Here is an 18,156-nt window from a genome sequence, read left to right as displayed (position 1 = left end):
TTTAGAATCAATAGGACAATTCTAACCTGTTTAAATTTACAGGAGGCAACTGTCCATTATGTATGGAAGATGTACTGACGGATGGACCAATTCAAATTATAGAAAAAGCTTCGCTTATAATAAATGATATCAAAAATTACAAAATGCGTAGGTAATAAACTATATTTTATTTTTTGATTAATATTATACATTAGGTAATAAAAGTTGAAAATCAACATTTAAACAAAATCTTAATTATGCAATAAAAATCACGACAAAAAATTATAGTATTTCAACAGTTATAGTTGTGGAAAGTACTGTGAAATTATTTTATAGGAAGTCTTCTTAAATTAATTAGTTAAATGCGTGATTTGAATTAAACTTTGATAACAATACTAATGATAAACTAATCCAGTGGTGTGCATTAGGGGATGAAGATGGATGTCAACAACCCCCTTAAAATAAGAATCAGGAAAATCTGCCTTACCATTTTTTCATTCCCTTTTGGTTCAAACCCCCCTTTGTGAATGTATGTGCACGCCACTGAATTAATCATTTTGCTTATATTTATCCGTGGTTAATATAAGAAACATAAGTATAAAGTAGGTATATAAAAAGGTATTGCATCGTATTGTTTTTTTCTGGGCTTAAAACTTATGCCCTTGTTTGATTTGGGTCTCTCATCATCGACATTCTTGGTCCACTTTAACCAGCCATTTCTTCACAACAACCTAAAATATTAATTCATTGAAGTAATCGATGGATAGTGATACATAATTAATCTTGGATCTAAGGAAATAAGACAATGGACAATAAATTGACTTATTCCTCTAATCATAGTAAACAAACTTACCCCTTTTGTAGATTAAAAGAGGGGAGGCGGATGTGCCACTTTTTGAAACCAAAAGTAAAACGTGCATGATCTCGGCCCATAAAAGAGTTACAGCTCTAAAATTCTGCACAGCAGTTGCTTTTGTGTTGAATAATATGGAACTGTGAAGAAACTACGGCGAAACCGCCGCTCCCGCCGAATTCTTTTGCCTTTTCTCATCATAATAGACAAGTAAAATATATTCGGCGAAAAAAGGCAAAAAAAAATTCGGCGGTTTGCGGCGGGAGTGGCGGATCTGCTTCCGTTTCTTCACAGTTCCATATTGTTCTCCAAAAAAGCAACTGCTGTGCCGAATTTTAGAGTTATAACTCTTTTATGGGCTGAGATCATGCACATTTACTTTTGGTTTCAAAAAGTGGCACATTCGACCCCCCCCTTATTTATACTACTAGTTTCTACCAAATAAAGCAAATCTGTTGGCATTTTAATTAAAAACAAGAATGACTTTATCCATAAAAGCGAAGCTCTGAAATGGTAGGACAAACAGACATAATCAGAATATAAAAGATGGGGGGGGGGGGGGGCGGATGTGCCACTTTTTGAAACCAAAAGTATAATGCGCATGATCTCCGCCCATAAAATATTTACAGCTTTCAAATTCAGCATAGCAGTTGCTTGATATAGAACTGGGAAGAAACGGCGGCGGAACTGCCGTTCCCGCTGATTTTTTTGCCTTTTCTCGCTATAAAAGACAATTTTCAATCATCTGAGATTAACTTTTTTTTCCTTATTTCCCTCATATTTTCACTTGACACTTTACATTTTTTTATACCTATTGACTGTAGCCATGTATGAAATATTACGTGTCACGTGAATCTATAAGAGAATTTTTATGAGAAAAAAAAAGTTTATCTCAGATGATTGAGAACTGTTTAATTTAGCGAAAAAAGGCAATAAAAATTTCGGCGGTTTTCGTCGTTCCATATTATTATTCACAAAAGCAACTGCTGTGCTGAATTTATAGCTGTAACTCTTTTGTGGGTTGAGATCATGTGCGTTTTATTTTTGGTTTCAAAAAGTGGCACAGGATGTCGTCCCAGGAATCAGTATTCCAAAAACAAGAGCAATTGGATAACTAAATCACAAAGAAGTTGTTAAAAAAGTAAAAAAATCAACAGACATTTTGGTTATGATTATAGAGTTGCTACGTTTTCTAAATCGTACCTAACTACTACAGAAATCACCATGCAAACTTTGAAATCAATAGGACAATTCTAACATGCCTAAATTAACAAAAAAGCTATCCATTCCAGACGGACCGACCAACCCTAATAATAGAAAAGCTTTGCTTTCAAAAATATATGAACAGTAATATGTGTATCTGTGTCTGTCAAACAGAATGAGTCAAGACTGTTATTATGTCCAGCAACAAACTCAAAAAAGGACTATGCATGAACGAGATTTAATGATTCTAAACAGCTTCCAGCATTGATCCTTGGTATTTTTTAGTGAATATACTAGGTTTATGTCTAATATTTGGTTTATCAACCATAGTTTTATATGATTTTTTAAAATGTTAAGCATTTTTTGTTCAATATCATCAAATGCTTTGTTGAGTTTAAAGGACAAAATAAAATAACACAGCAAAAATCATCAAATGCTGTAAATTGCAAACGTACATTAATTAAAATGTTTACAATAATACAAGTTACAAACCCATTTTTTAAATATACATTTCTTCTCTCGAAATACCTAATACTTATGTGTCAAAGCTTTTGAAACAACAGTTTGAACTCAACAAAACATTTAATGAGATTTTATCATAAAATTTTTTAATTTCAAAGTGACAAAGTTTTTTTTATATAAAACCGTGGTGAAACCTAATTTTTAGTCAATAATCCAAATATTAAACATAAACTTAGTAAATTGACTGAAAAATACTAAGACTCATTGCTGGAAGGTACTTGGAATCACTTGTTCTAATTCGTGCATAGTCCTCTTTAGGGGTAGCTGTGCTATTAAAAATGACTTACCTCGGAAGATGCTAATACCAACGCAACTGCAAGGCATGATAATTTGGCAACTATGCCTGCTGATTGGAGTTACATCGCACATCCATGGTCGAATACTGGACCCTCTTTACTTGTTACTAAAACAACACAATAATTTAAAAACCAATTGTGGGGAAATCAGTGACATGTAAGTAAAAAGCTTAATGATTAGGGTTGACAATCCGAATCCGGGATCTGGAATCCGCCCAATTTTTGGCCAATTTTGGAATCCGAATCTGAAATCCGTTTTTTATAGCGGATTCGGATTCTTAATTGGTGGGCTAAAATTAGCGTCTTGAGTTTTTTCTTTCAACTCCCCCTTTTTGAATGCAAAGATTAACATCATTATATATAATATCTTTTAAAATCTGGTTTGATTCTCAGAAGTGAATTATAGAAAAAACCAAGAACATTAGTTTTAATAAAATGGACACACAGACATTCTGGATCGATTATAGTGTTGCTACTCTTTCTAAATCGTACCTAACTACTACAGGAATCATCATGCAAAGTTTGAAATCAATAGGACAGTTATAATATGCCTAAATTAACAAATAAAAGCTATCTATCTCGGAGGTATGGACCGACCCCAATTATAGAAAAGCTTTGCTTTTAAAAACAGGAGTAGAACGATAAAAATATATGTTAACTTTTTAAAAAACTTTTGTCTAAGTCTATTAGTGTGGCCCAAATAAAGGTCTAAATCGCTTTTCAATGTGTGTTAAGTAAAAATAGGTTATGCATTGTTTGTAGATTTTAGCCCTATAATTGATTTTAAGAAAAAATCTATCGCTATATCGTCAAATGCATTTTTATTTTCATTCTTTCTTTCCCAATTAATATAGCCTTACATAAGATATAAAGCAAAACATCAAATTTTCTGTCTGTTTGTTTACAAACATTGAAATAAAATATTAAAATCACCAGGAATAAACATATGAAGAAAGAAAGTATTAAATTTTTTTATGTACAATTACAATAATTTGGGAAAGCTAATTCATACAGCAAAATCATTGAGGAAAAATAATTAAAGATATGCCTTACTCTTTATTCCTGGTTTAATAATAAACAATCAAATTATTTTTTGCAATATTAATTTTTTATTAGTATCCTTTTTTTTAAAGTTGGATATGAGAATAAGTGTTTTACATATTTTTTTACCTTCATTTAATTTCTTATTATATAAATTGTCTCTTTATTGGCGACAATGTCTGTTGAGACATGAAATTTAGTAAAAACTCTTTTTCCTATTTTATGTCTTTAAAATGTAGATTTTTTCATCATTTCTCTTCTCATAAGACTTATAACTACTGGTTTAGTTCAATTTCTTACACAAATTATCAGTTTAAATAAAACAATGTTTTTAGATGTTTTTTGGAATTATTCGGTAGAAATGGCAGTTCTGTCTACTTTTTATGATTGCTTAATATTGAACTCTTGTTACATTATTTTAGGTTGGCAGTTCTTTACTTATTTCTTGTTAAAATCATGAAAATATGAAGTTTTTGATAAAAAGCTTAAGATTGAAATTTCGAGATCGATTTTCATTGTAGAGAGGTCTAGTTTTCACTAAAAGGTCTACTTTTGAGCCGGTAACAACTTCAAGGTATCCGCAAATTGATATAGTAAAGATTTAAAAATTCATGTTTTTTGGGCCAGTCTAATGTCTATAGTTCTTTTCAATAGGTAATAAATACATATATTTAGTGAATATTTTCGTTCTACTACTATTTTTAAGCCTTAAAACACACATTTTTACGGATTTTACCAGGAACCTACCCCTCTCTTTGACAGATTGCCATCCTTAAACTGTTTTTAACCTATTTTTAAAACGTATATAAAAAATATACTATGACACCAGTAAAATCAGACTGCAGAGCCTAAATTTGAATTAAGTCCCCAATAAACTTTTTTGGGGGGATTTAAATATTAATTTTTACTGTTGCCGTGGTCATTTTGACCCAAGCAAAAGGTCTTTTTTTTATTTGGGTAAAATTCGTAGCTTTTAGAGTGTTTTGCTTCATAAATATTGTATTCTGGTATAGAGTAAAATTATGATTTTACTATAAAAATTCACTAAAAAGTAAAATCTTTACAATATACCAATGAATTAACATTGACATGTTTGTGTTCGTTCACCTATTTTAAACACATAAAAATTGGCTGTAAAGGGTTATATTTGATGACAAGATGACATGATGTCAAGAAATGTTTATGCAATACAACAAAATTATTTTTGACACATATACAAATATGATATAAAATAAGATTATTCAAACTTATTTTTTTTTAATATTTTTAAAAAGTATGTATCTTTTAGGTGTATAGTTTTCATTCTTTTCATTTTAATTAAATAAAAATTATTTAACTACATTGTAAATAAGTCACTTTGTGAAAACACTCTTTCGGAAATTATGAATTATTGAAATGAAACAAGAAATCTTATTGGTTTAACTTTAGCATTATGTGTTTTATTGTATTATGTTAATATTTTTACTTAAATTGATTGTTTTAGAAAAAAAATTATTTCCATTTTTTTATTATTGTATTGATATAAACTGAATCATATAAAATTGTTCTGTAAGAAACAATTTAACCCCAAACTAAAAGTTGCTTTTGCTTCCGTCAAAATGATCACAGCAACATATGAAATTAATTTTTAAATCCCCCAAAAAAAGTTTATTGGGGACTTAATTCAAATTTGGGCTCTGCAGTCTGATTCTACTGGTGTCATAGTATATTTTTAATATATGATTAAAAAATAGGTTAAAAACAGTTTAAATATTAATCCTCTCAAAATCTTATTGTAAATTTTGCTAAAATCATAGGAGAAAAAGTAAGAGTTCACAAATACTAAGTAACCATAGAGTTGTGTGATTCAAGATTTGAAAACAGGATAAGAACGCTGAAGTTAAGGTTTTTTTATTTGCTATGTCTCAATAAAATATTTTATTCAGTTGGAACAAGCTAATTTTTTTCCTTTTAAATATCGGGTTTGACGGCAGTGGCGGTTTCACCAAGTGGTGTACAAAGCACATATTGTAAGTGGGAGGGGGGGCACTTTTAACATACTGCCAGGACTTTATACAGTTTTGTAACTCTTTTTAGGTTCCTATGACTTCTTGTTTCTAATAGTGTCACACTCGCCCTCTCCCAAAGATACTTATCCTAAACATCATTTGATATCCTATTATATAAGATAGTAAGTTATTTTATTTATAGCTTAAGATTTCCATAGCTACTCAACTGATTGGGTTCTCCATTATCTTATGTTTTGAGTTTAGCCTGGGTGTTATGCTATTTCATTTTTAAATTTTGGTCTTTTTGAACATACTCTGCGTTTGAATTGCAATCGAACGGACTCAATTGCACATGGAATTGCAACGTGCTTGCCAGGGTATTAAGTAAGGTAACACCCATTAAATAACCAACTCTTTGATTGCACGACCTTTGTCTATAAATTGTAACTGAGCATGGTATTCTTGCTACTCTAACTATTTATGTTGCGCACCTGGCATAGCAGCTGTAGGAACAATTTTTAACATCATTAGTTATGAAGCGGTGTTTTGTTGCGATTTAAACCTATCACCTTCGTGTTACGTCACAGCCACATGTACAATAGTGATATATGTATGTATATAGACAGACTTACAGTTTTGAAGAAAAAAAATTAATGCCTAACCTTTTCGAAATGGACTTGTTATTAGACATAAGAAGTGCACAATCTTAATCTTAATTAATCTGTTTTATCAATTTTATGATTTTTGAACAGTATTCTGTCTTATGGTGTGGTGAAGTGACAACAAAAAGTTTTGATTAAGTATTTCTCTGTCATAATGCATTCTTGAGCTTGAAAGAACATTAGGACATTTGCTTGGAGGGGGGCATATTTGTTGATCGCGGGGGTTGGGGGGGGGAATGGAGGGGCAAAAAGAGGCATTTTTAAACATGCGTTATAATATTACCTTAAGAAACATTCTGTTTTCTTCCTGTCTGCGCTTCCAGTTTCCTTCCGGGCCTTGGACTCTCTAAATGAAAAAAATACTTGAAAAGAAGTTCAAATAATCTTTTTTATTCAATATAAACTAAATGACAATAGTTTTAAGAAATGACTGACAGACCAAGAAAGATGCAGAGTAAATGCTGATCATAGATGTCCAAAGAAAAGCAGACATCTATTAGAAAAGATAGCATTCGAAAAAATAATTTTTTTCAATATTAAAAAAAAAATGAACGACCAAGAATTACTGATGGACTGCAAGACCAAGTAATTAATTTTGAACTGAAAACTCACACATATATTCACACATGTTCACGTCTATCTTTCACACACAATTTCTTACAGACGAATTGAGAAACATAAACTACAAAGTAGCTTTGTTACTAAAAAGATGTTTAGTAAAAGTCTCTACCTCTAAATACATTCACTGAAGAAAAAAGCATTCATTGTTTTCATTCTGTACTCTGAAATATTTTAATATTAGTAGTGAAGCATTAAAATATATCATGTTAATTTAAATATGTATAATGATTAAATGTCTCTTAACGATTCTCCAAAACCATATAAATTTTTCTTCTTTAAAGTAACAAATTTTCTTTATTAAGCTTTTATCGTAATGAATACAACCAGTTCCTTTTTATAAGAGTAACTTTATGTACACAAATGGTAAATAACTGAACAGTATTACTCCCCCACCCCCCTCTTCTTTTTTTCTCTTTTAAGTTAATAATCATATGAAACAAAATTAGAGGAATACTCTATTTCTACTAAATGAATTTAAAAATTTCAAAAAACTTTTCTAAAAATTAGAGAAAGATGTTGATAATGTTAAGAATTTTTAACAACATATTGGCTGATTTTTGAAGGAAACAAATTATAATTCGGCCAACGTATGGCCAATTAATCACAATAAAACAGTAATATAAAAGAACCAATAATATCTCTTATTATTTTTAATTGTATTAGGGAATGACCTAGGGACGGCCCATGTAGGCATAAATTATGTATGTACGTCACATGAGATAGATTGATAGTCCTCCCGAACACGAGAGATTAAAAAGTAAAAATAATTTAAGCTCGATTTCTTGAAGAATTTGATTTTCCCTATGACAGCTTTCACTGAGTGAACTCATAGAAAAAGTGTATCATGAACAATCCCGATGTAAAACCGAAGTGAATTCCCGAAGTAAATTCCCTAAGTGGACGTCATTTACATATGTGAATTCAATCCTTATGTTACAAGGGGAACAGGCTATTCCTTATGTGAATAAGCTGTTTTACCTAAGCTTAGCTGTCAAATACATGAGTAAATAATCGATTTTTACGGGGCATTTGTGCATTATAACAATAATTTCGGGAGGGTAGAATTAAGTAGATATGTTTTTCAAGGTACTTTTGTAGATTAGAATTTAAACACAAATAAAAAAGCTCCAGAAAACTAAAATAAACAATGATAAAAATTGTTCTATATGGAAGAAAATATAGAAAAAAAAACTCTTTAATTAATTCTAATCCTACCACGGTTTTAATTAATTTCTTCAAGGGGGATGTAACTGCTTTTTTTATGTAGACCATTAACAAACTATAAAAATAAAAGCCTAACATTAGAATTTATTATTAAAAATTCTACAAAAAATTACTAAGTGCTCTCGCAGTGGAAAATTTTTGGAAAAAAATAACATGGTCTTAAATGATACAATATTGTCTGATATGGCAAGAAATGGTGAAATTTTTTTTTTGCCAGTGGCAGCGATTTCAGCAGCTCTAGTTTCTCTAAAAGATAAATATTACAGAGACAAACACTGTCCTTGCAAAAAAGATTTTTTTCAATTATCCTTTGGTACAGACGAACATACAGATAAGCATCCTGTTACTTTTGTATAAAGATTTACTCTTTGTATTTTTCCTAATTTATCTACACTCTTTGTAAACTTAATTTGTTAATAAGAGAAAAAAATGTAAGGACATATTTGTATTACCTAAATAATTAAGAAAGGTTATTATATTGATTAAATTATTGTTTCTATAAAATTATATTAATACTTAAAAATAATAGTTATGTTTACTATTATCATTTTATGATTCTATTTCCGGAATTTAGAGAAGAAGACATTTAATAAGATCTTCAAAATGGGCTTTGTGTAAATTAAACTGTTAAAAAAATTGGACAACATAATAATTAAAAATGTGGCAACATTGCTTTTAAATACTTATGACAGCTTACTTCCCTCAGCTAATTACATATGTGAAAAATACGCACAGCTAACATAATGAGATATAGACAGACTTTCATAAGTTAATGATAGAGTAGACTTAATATTTAATTCAAGATGCAAACAATTTTTTAAGTATTTATTATATTGGATTAAATGCAGTTTTTGAGTAAATAAGATTAGATATATATACTTTATTTAGAAATGGTTAAATATATTAATAATTCAAAACTACTGATTATTTCAGCTGGAAAGTTCTGAAGTAGCAGGATGTCTGTCTGTATATCAGGACACCAAGCAACAGGATGACTGTCTGTTTAATTAATACAATGTATTAATTAACTATGCACTTTGAAGGGGTAGAATATCTGCCTATGCAAACTAGCTAAAGTAATAGGATGTCTGTAAATAGCTGAATTGGTCTTAACCCATTAATGACAATAGGGTCTTAAACGACGCACAAATTCAAACCTATACTATCACTCTATTTTTTTATGCTGTCCTTTTTAAATGTTTGTAAATAACTGAATAGAGCTTCAAGATTTGGCCTCTACATTGCTTGGGCTCTCACTTAATTCGATGACCAGATGAAATCATATTTTCATGGCAGAGGTGGAAAAAATAGGAAAATATTTCCACACCAGGTCTAACTTTTTTCTATTAAAGAATTAAAACATACTTATTCATAATTAATTATAGCATTTATTATATATTTTTAGTTTCTGCTAAGTTTTCTTTAATTTTAGTTAGTTTACATACTTTTTTTTGATAATTTGTTGTGCGTCGTATTCGACGCATTCGGACTAATCATTTTAGCCATTGCGTCCTTTTTGACCTTATAGGACTAATCATGTTTAGATTTTACTGTTTAATCTCCTTAAATCTGCTAGTTGCTTCGCCCCTAACCTCTAGGGCGGATGGGGGATGTCAGGAAAATAGCATAAAACCATCCCAAGATATTTATAAAGCTTCCCTGATAAGTAAAACCAATTCAGACCTTCAATTTCTATAATCTTTGGCTTGAGACAAAAAACCTTACTACTTTATAGTATGGAATACAATACAAGCAGCGGCTACGCCCCTAGAGGCATCTAGGGGACCTTAGGTTGCGGGAGGAGTCAATTCCCCTCTTTCAATTACAATTTTTTAAAGAAAATTAAAAAAAAAAATTATTTTTAATTTATTTTCTAGGGGTGATTTCTCTTGGGATAGTGGTGGTACCCTCCTTCAAAATAGTTATAAACCTTACCAGGACCTAGTAGAAGCTACCATGTAATGGAGCACTATATAGGTTCAGTGGTTAGCAAGGTCCTTTGGTACACACACAAAGACATACAATAACCTGTTACTTTATCTTAAGGATATAAAAATAGTAGCGCAGATAATCTACAACTAGGGTCTGTCTGTGCGTCCACCTGTCTGTATTTCCATAATTGCATCCAAATAAATAATAGCTACCTTACAACTAGGGAATGTATGTATGTCTGTCTATATATCAAAATTACAGCCAATTAAAGACTGTAAATATGTTTATACTTCTGTAATTTTTATTGCAGCCTAGCTGTTAAGGGATTCATAAAAATATCGCAGATACTCTACAATTATGGTCTGTCTGTATATACGTCCGTCTGTATATATACAATTGCATCCAAATAATTAACAACTACTCTACAACTAAGAAATGTATTTGTTAGGGATCTAAAGTAATAAGTCAATGACCGATAAAATGATGTACTTACTCAGGGCTATTATACCATAAAATCTTTCTTTAGATTACATTAAGTGGTTGAAACATTTGGACACTTAACTTAATAAACCAACCAATCAAAATACAAAACAATTCCCCAAAGTTGGCAAGACAACAAATAAGAAAAAGTTATTATAAAACTTTGGGGACTAACAGGGGCTGGGGGGAGGGGGGGCGAGGGTTTGTCATGTATTGGGTTGTTCAATATAATTGTCGACAAAATCATATTTCTTAGCTAAAGCATTGTAATAGAGTGAAAGGATATCTCTCTGTGTATCTGCTTAACTGATATGCTTCTTTTTTTATTTTGTAGCTTCTCATAGGTCCTGGGAAGGTTTATAACTATTTTTGGGGAGGTTACCTCCACCCTCCAAAGAGAAATAGCCCCTTAAAAAAGACCCCCCAACACAAGAAAAATAATAAATTGAATAAACTAAAGGAAATTAATTCTTTTTAAATCTAAAATAAAAAACATTGTTGTTGAATTCAATGACCTCTCCCCATCTCAAGTGCCCCTAAAGGCCTCTAGGGGCGTAGCCACTGGTATCAAATAATTATATTCTGAATTGTTTTATACAGACGAATGGACGTACAGACAGACACTGATTGTAAAGTATCTGTGTTATGTACATCCTTATAATAAAGTAACAGGATATACATTCTATATATATGTGTCTGTGTGTACTAAGGGATCTCACTAACCACTGAACCGATATGGTTCTCCATTACATGGTAGCTTCTCATAGGACCTGGTAAGGTTTATAACTATTTTGGGGGAGAGTACCACAACCACCCTAGGAGAAATCACCCCTAGAAAATAATAAACCCCTCTAAAAATTTTTTTTCAATTTTTCTCTAAAAACTGTAATTAAAAAAGGGGGTTTGACTCCCCCCCAACCCAAGGGTCCCTTAATGCCTCTAGGGGCGTAGCCGCTGCTAGTATAGTGTTCCATACTTTAAAGTAGTAAGGTTTTTGTCTGAAGCTAAAGATTATAGAAATTTCGGGACTGAATTGGTTTTACTTATCAGGAAAGCTTTATAAATATCTTGGGATGGTTTTATGCAATTTTTCTGACATTCCCCACCCACCCTAGAGGTTAGGGGCAAAGCAACTAATAGATTATACAGTAAAAGCCTAAGATGATTAGTCCGATATGGTACATAATAGACGCATGGGAAAAATGATTAGTCCGAATGCGTCGGAAACGACGCAAAAAAAAAACTTCTTTGGTATGCCACAAATCAAAAAATCTAAAAATACAAATGTCTTACAATCCCTTAAGGAAGCTGTGTTTAAAATTTCAAGTGATTCTGACGACAGGGGGGAAGTTCGGCACTAATGGGTTAATAAGACTCGAACCCAAACCAGATAATGTTCTGTGTTAGGACTCTCAATATCAACTGTCTTTAATACATTTTCTCTTTATTCTTTCTGAGAGCAATTGAAGAGTAATTGAGAGTAACAACTAAAACATGTCTGCAAACTTAAATATATGACATCACAACTTAAATATATGACAATAAGTATTATTCATGAGACACTTTCTGTAAGTGCGTCATAGGGAATCACTTTCCCTAAGTCCACATAGGTAACACATAAGGAATTTCCCTCTAGTAAACCCTATGTACCAAGCTGTTTGTTCAAGAAATCGAGCTTTAGCCAACATTCAACCAGGGATCTTAAGGGATAAGACAATAGACGATAATTATTCACTGATTATGTTTACATTAAATTAAAGTATTTCAGAAGTATCAATAAATGCATGAGTTTATAAAACTATCCGTTTTTTACAGTTCATTATCTTTCCCTACCCAAATAAACTTCACAGTAAACTACTCGATTAGAAATATTACTTTTAGCTTATTTATCTTTTACTTCAAATAAAACTACTTTATCACAATTTTTAAAAAGTTGAAAATATCTGTAATGTTTACGACGCCATACTGATATGAAACCTGTCTGCTGTTCTGTAAATATTGTCGTGTTTTTTTTTAGATATTCTTTGTATAATATTAAAGCCGACGAAATTAAATATAAAATAAGTCTTTTTATTGACAACTAACCACTGCAGTTTTAAAAAAATAATTTTATTTTTGTTTTTATTCGTCGACATATTTTTATTGGTCAAAAAAACTACAGCTTCAGCTACACATCACCACCTATCGGGGATGTAGGGATTTTAATTACCAAGTGGTGGGCTCTATTAAAATGATGTAAAAAATAGTTAATTTTTTCTCAGATCAGTGAAAATTATAATTAAAATGCTAAACAAAATATGTATGGTTACTGGCAACCTAAAAATATGATAAAGATGGGATTTTAATTTTGCTTCTCAGCCACGTAGTTAATTTTAAGTTTCCGAAGGTCCATAACTTTTTTGTTATTTAAGCTTGAGGCTTCAAATTTTGTGTATGGGGTATACTTGTGGCAGTCTTTCAGCAGTTAGAGCGCTGAATTTCTTGCAGGCTTCCTTTAAATACATTTTTTGTATAAATGCTTACCATGGATATCTTTTTGTGAGGATTCCTTCCTTAACCTAAAATATTTATAAATTACTTGTGGCTTCAGACCTTGTCTCTAGGAGTTTTTCCCTACAGGTTTGGGAAAATTTTTATAAAATTCAGGGACAAGGGATAGGAAACCTGGCAATAAATTAGGTTCTGGCCTAGTTTTAAAAGATATATTGCAACTTTTACTATCACTGAATTTAATTAATTAATTGGCAGCTAGCTCCTACTGGCTATTGCTCTAAACCATTAGAGTTCGGTTAAAGGGAAATTGGCGGCTGCCTATATAAAAACACGGCAGAGTGCATTTTTGCTTCTAAAATGATAATAAAGAAAACAAAACAAGTGGTTTTCTATCACACCGGTTTTTTAATGTGTAAATCTGCGCAGATTTACACATTAAAAAAAGAAACCTATAGAAAAACAATAACACAGTGATTATTTTTTGGAAACTGCATAGTTAAGAATATTCCATTGGTAGTTTTACAGAATTGATAAAACACCTAAATGCAAAATTCTACAAAGTACAAAAACATTATTCTATTAACATGGAGCAAGAATTGATAGTATGATACCCAATATATATAACTAATATATATATATATATATGTATAATTTATTTATTTATTTTGAATTTTAATAAGCAATGTGAAATAATAGTTTCAAAAATTTTTTTTACACATTATTGACCCTTACAGATCGGGCCCTAATTCCCACCTTAATATAACGGAGGGTTGGGGCTAATTTGACCCCCCCCCCTCTATCTTGGCTCCTGTTACAGTTAGAGACATAATTTTTTTTCTGGTAGTTCTTGTGCATATTTAGAGCAAATTACTTTTTCTAGTCAGAATGGTCAGGCCGTTCCTAAGCCACTTTTTATCGCCAGCCGCTAAATATCAAAACAGCTGTAGAGCAGCCAATTTAAAAGCTAGGATCACTAAATTGTAGGTGGAACTTTTATTTCTTACAACAAAAAAAATACTTTCTCTGATCATCTCAAAAAAACGGCAAATAACAGAAACAACCAATTTCGGTTTTAGGCACCAATTAATATTTTTATATGTTTCTGATCACAATAAAAGACTAAATAAAAATTTTTTTTGGTCTATAGCTGTTTTGAAATTCGGCGGCTGGCAGTAAGTGTACTTTTATGACATATGTTTTATGCCTAGTATATCTATGACAAAAATTACTGAGTCAAGATTTTTCCTAAAAGTTTAACAGATTTTCATTCTTAAAGAAGGCGTCTTAACTTTTTTGCTTTTTATTTAGAATAGCTAGCCGGTGCTTTTAGTACGTAGTAGATGTAAATTTTTTCATAGAATTCAGATATGCAATCGGTTTTTTTGTAGACCTCTTATTTTTGAAGTAATTTAAGTTTTAAAAAAAAATAATTAAGTCAGTTTTAAGGTACTAAAACGCAACAAAATAAAAGAAGAAAATTACCAGTATGAACAAAAATAGTAAGATCTTTAATTTGACACCTTACTTTTTAAGTTCTGTTGAGTAACTATTGAAATAATCTATTTTTTTAACCTTGGTTTCATAAAAACTTTAAACTTAAATATTTTCTCACACAGACATAAAAAATATGGGTTCATATATACCTTTAGAATCAGAAAAATATTACGAATCCATTCTAAGCAAAATTGAAAAAAAGTAAAAACTTAAAAAAATAAAAATAGCCTAAAATATTATATTTTTACAGGCAACACTTAATTGTAACTATTAAACTAGCCAATAAAAAATCTCAAAAATTGACAAATCAAGGAGCTTCAACTCAAAACTTAACCAATTGAATTGACAAAAAAAAGGATAATGTTCATACAATATATACAATAGATACTACAATAATAATAGTGATACTTACATAACATGTAAAGAATGAAAAATTATGAACAAATATGCTTCAATCTGTTTATAAACTTTAAAACAATGCAGTTAGAATTGCATTATTGTTTCTTGTGTTTAAAAAATATATGTTACAGTGTATGTAAATTTGTTTAGGTTTTATTCAAGTCAACCCTTTAAAGCCAAAAATTATGATTCTTAAAATAAACTTATATGTTTTATTATAATTCTATAAAACTTTTTCAATTTTGCTTAGAATGGATTCTTAATATTTTTCTCATTCTAAAGTTATATATAACCACATATTTTTTATGCCTGTGAGAGAAAATATTTAGGTTTAAAGTTTTGATTAAAACGAGGTTAAAAAAATTGATTTTTTCAATGACTACTCAACAGAATTTAAAAAGTAAGGTGTCAAATTAAAGATCTTACTATTTTTGTTCATACTGGCAATTTTCTTCTTTTATTTTGTTGCGTTTTAGTATCTTAAAACCGACTTAATTATTTTTTTTTTAAACTTAAATTACTTCAAAAATAAAAGGTCTACAAAAAAAACGATTGCATATCTGAATTCTATGGAAAATTTTACATCTACTACATACTAAAAGCAACGGCTAGCTATTCTGAATAAAAAGCAAAAAAGTTAAGACACCTTCTTTGGAAGATTTTTTTGAAAATATTTTGAAGAAAAAAACATGATTTTATATGAAATGCACCTTTATATCAAGTTTACTTTTATTTATATACCTTTATGTTAAATATATCTTTATGTCAAGTGTACCTTTATTTTAAATGTACCTTTTTTTTTAAATATACCTTCATGTCAAATGTTTTTATGGGAAATGTACTTTTTTTATGAAATGTACCTTTATGTTAAATATACCTTTTTTTTGTAAAATATATAGGGTGGGGCAAATAAGACCGGACAAACTTTAAACGGCCATAGCACCAAAACTACTTGACCAATCAGGACGTTTAACCACACTATAAAAAGCTTAGGTAATAGCCTTTTAGCAAAAAAAATCTTTGGACGTAGATGGACGTGTACAACGAGCTAGCCGCGCTTATGTTCAACAAGGCAGATTCCAAATGTGCCGGCGGTTTAATCTGGATTCTCGACAGGGCCCACTAAATTTGACCTCAGCCCATCTGTAGGTGAGGTAGAGTTATGCAAATTGCTGGGGATACTGTTAGATACATAAGTAAGACACTAGAAAAGACTAGAGCTCTTTATCTGAAATGGCTTGGCCGTAGTACTCCAGCAAAGTGAAACGGGGCAGATTTTGAGATGTAAAAAACGTCAAAAACCGTAAAAATTTCTCGGTTCTTGACTTTAGGGACCCATATTGAACTTTAAAACTCATTTTAGACTATGGGTTGCGCTGACAACCCTAGCTGAAACTTTATGCCATTTCTAAAAAGGTAAAGAACGTCGCTCTAGCTTAACTGTGGTCCAAATAAGAGCCTCCGTGTCTAAGGGTAGCTTGAAAGTTGGGCGAATTTGGATCCTGCGGTTACTCAAGTTCCTAAGGAAATGTGGCCTCCCAGCAGCCCGATCTTAATTCAATGGACTTTTGGGCCTAGGGCTACTTTAAAGCATGCACCAATAGACGTGCCCATACCACAAAGACCTCCCTCATTGCCACTATCAAGGAGAACTACGCCAGCTTGGACAGGTACATTTTGACCTGGACCTGCCGGCGGTTGAGGAGGCGGGTAGAGGCGGTAATTAAGGCTGGCGGCGATTTTATTGAATAATCTAATAGTCATGTACCTATTTTGCTTGCCAGTTTTTAAAATTCAATAAAATCTTTAAAATTGACGATTTTATGTTCATTTGTTTAGAAGTTAGAATTTGTCCGGTCTTATTTGCCCCACCCTGTATTTCAAATGTTTTTATGGGAAATGTACCTTTATGTAATATGTACCTTTATATCATATGTACCTTTATGAGAAATGCACCTTTATGGCAAATGTACCTTTATGTGAAATGTACCTTTGTGTGAAACGTTTTTTTTTTGTGTAGTTTTAGGTAAAATATACATTTACGTTAAAAAAAAAATTTTATGTGAAGTGTATCTTTATGCCAAATATACCTTTATGTGAAATGTTTTTTTTATGTGAAATGTATCTTTATGTGAAGTGTACCTTTATGTGAAATGTACCTTTATGTGAAATGTTTGTTTATGTGAAATGTATCTTATGTGAAATATATCTTTATGTAAAGTGTACCTTTATGTACCTTTGTGTGAAACGTTTTTTTTTGTGTAGTTTTAGGTAAAATATACATTTACGTAAAAAAAAAAATTTTATGTGAAGTTTACCTTCATGCCAAGTGTACCTTTATGCCAAATGTACCTTTATGTCAAACATACCTTTATGTGAAGTGTACCTTTATGTGAAATGAGTTTATGTGAAACGTTTTTATGTGAAGTGTACCTTTATGTGAAATGAGTTTATGTGAAGTGTACCTTTATGTGAAATGAGTTTATGTCAAATGATACTTTATGTGAAATGTTTTATGTGAAATGAATTTATGGGAAGTGATTTTATGTCAAATATTACTGATCCCTATTCTCAGATGTTCATTGATATCCCAGTATTCACCAAAATAAATTTAGGTTTCTATCCTATACACAAAAGTCATAATGAAGAAATCAAGATTTATTTAGAATTTTTTCTAAATTTTGTGCAACCTAACATACTTAGACTGGACGCCACAGACCAGATAAAGGGTGTTTAAAAAAAACAATTGCTTCACTCTTTTCAATATAAACTCTACAGTTTTGGTCAAAAACTAACAAAAAATGACCCAAATCATGTCCAAGCAATGTCAATGAGAAAACACTATTGAATATTGATTTCTACTCACCTCTTCTGAGCACTACAGCTCGAGTCCTAGTCCTTGTGAAAATTTTTCCCTATGGGGAGAGTGCATATTTTATTACAAGTTAAGAAAGTTTTGTTTGTTTTTT

The 18,156-nt window shown here is 30.9% G+C and overlaps 1 long non-coding RNA gene across 1 annotated transcript; it reads right to left on the bottom strand.

Annotated features, from left to right (window-relative positions):
* Window positions 1-287: 287 nt before the first annotated feature.
* On the bottom strand, window positions 288-7,328 carry LOC145307356 (uncharacterized). Its single transcript, XR_013875412.1, has 4 exons — window positions 7,275-7,328; window positions 6,828-6,890; window positions 2,845-2,960; window positions 288-710 (listed from the first exon to the last, which is right to left on the bottom strand). It is a non-coding gene; the product is annotated as an uncharacterized LOC145307356 (long non-coding RNA).
* Between the last annotated feature and the right edge of the window lie 10,828 nt (window positions 7,329-18,156).

This window comes from Acartia tonsa, chromosome 15 (assembly GCF_053477335.1).
Source record: "Acartia tonsa isolate MP-2025a chromosome 15, ASM5347733v1, whole genome shotgun sequence".
NCBI lineage: Eukaryota > Metazoa > Arthropoda > Copepoda > Calanoida > Acartiidae > Acartia > Acartia tonsa.
Note: the sequence above shows the minus strand (reverse complement) of the source record. Positions and strands in the feature narration are given on the sequence as shown.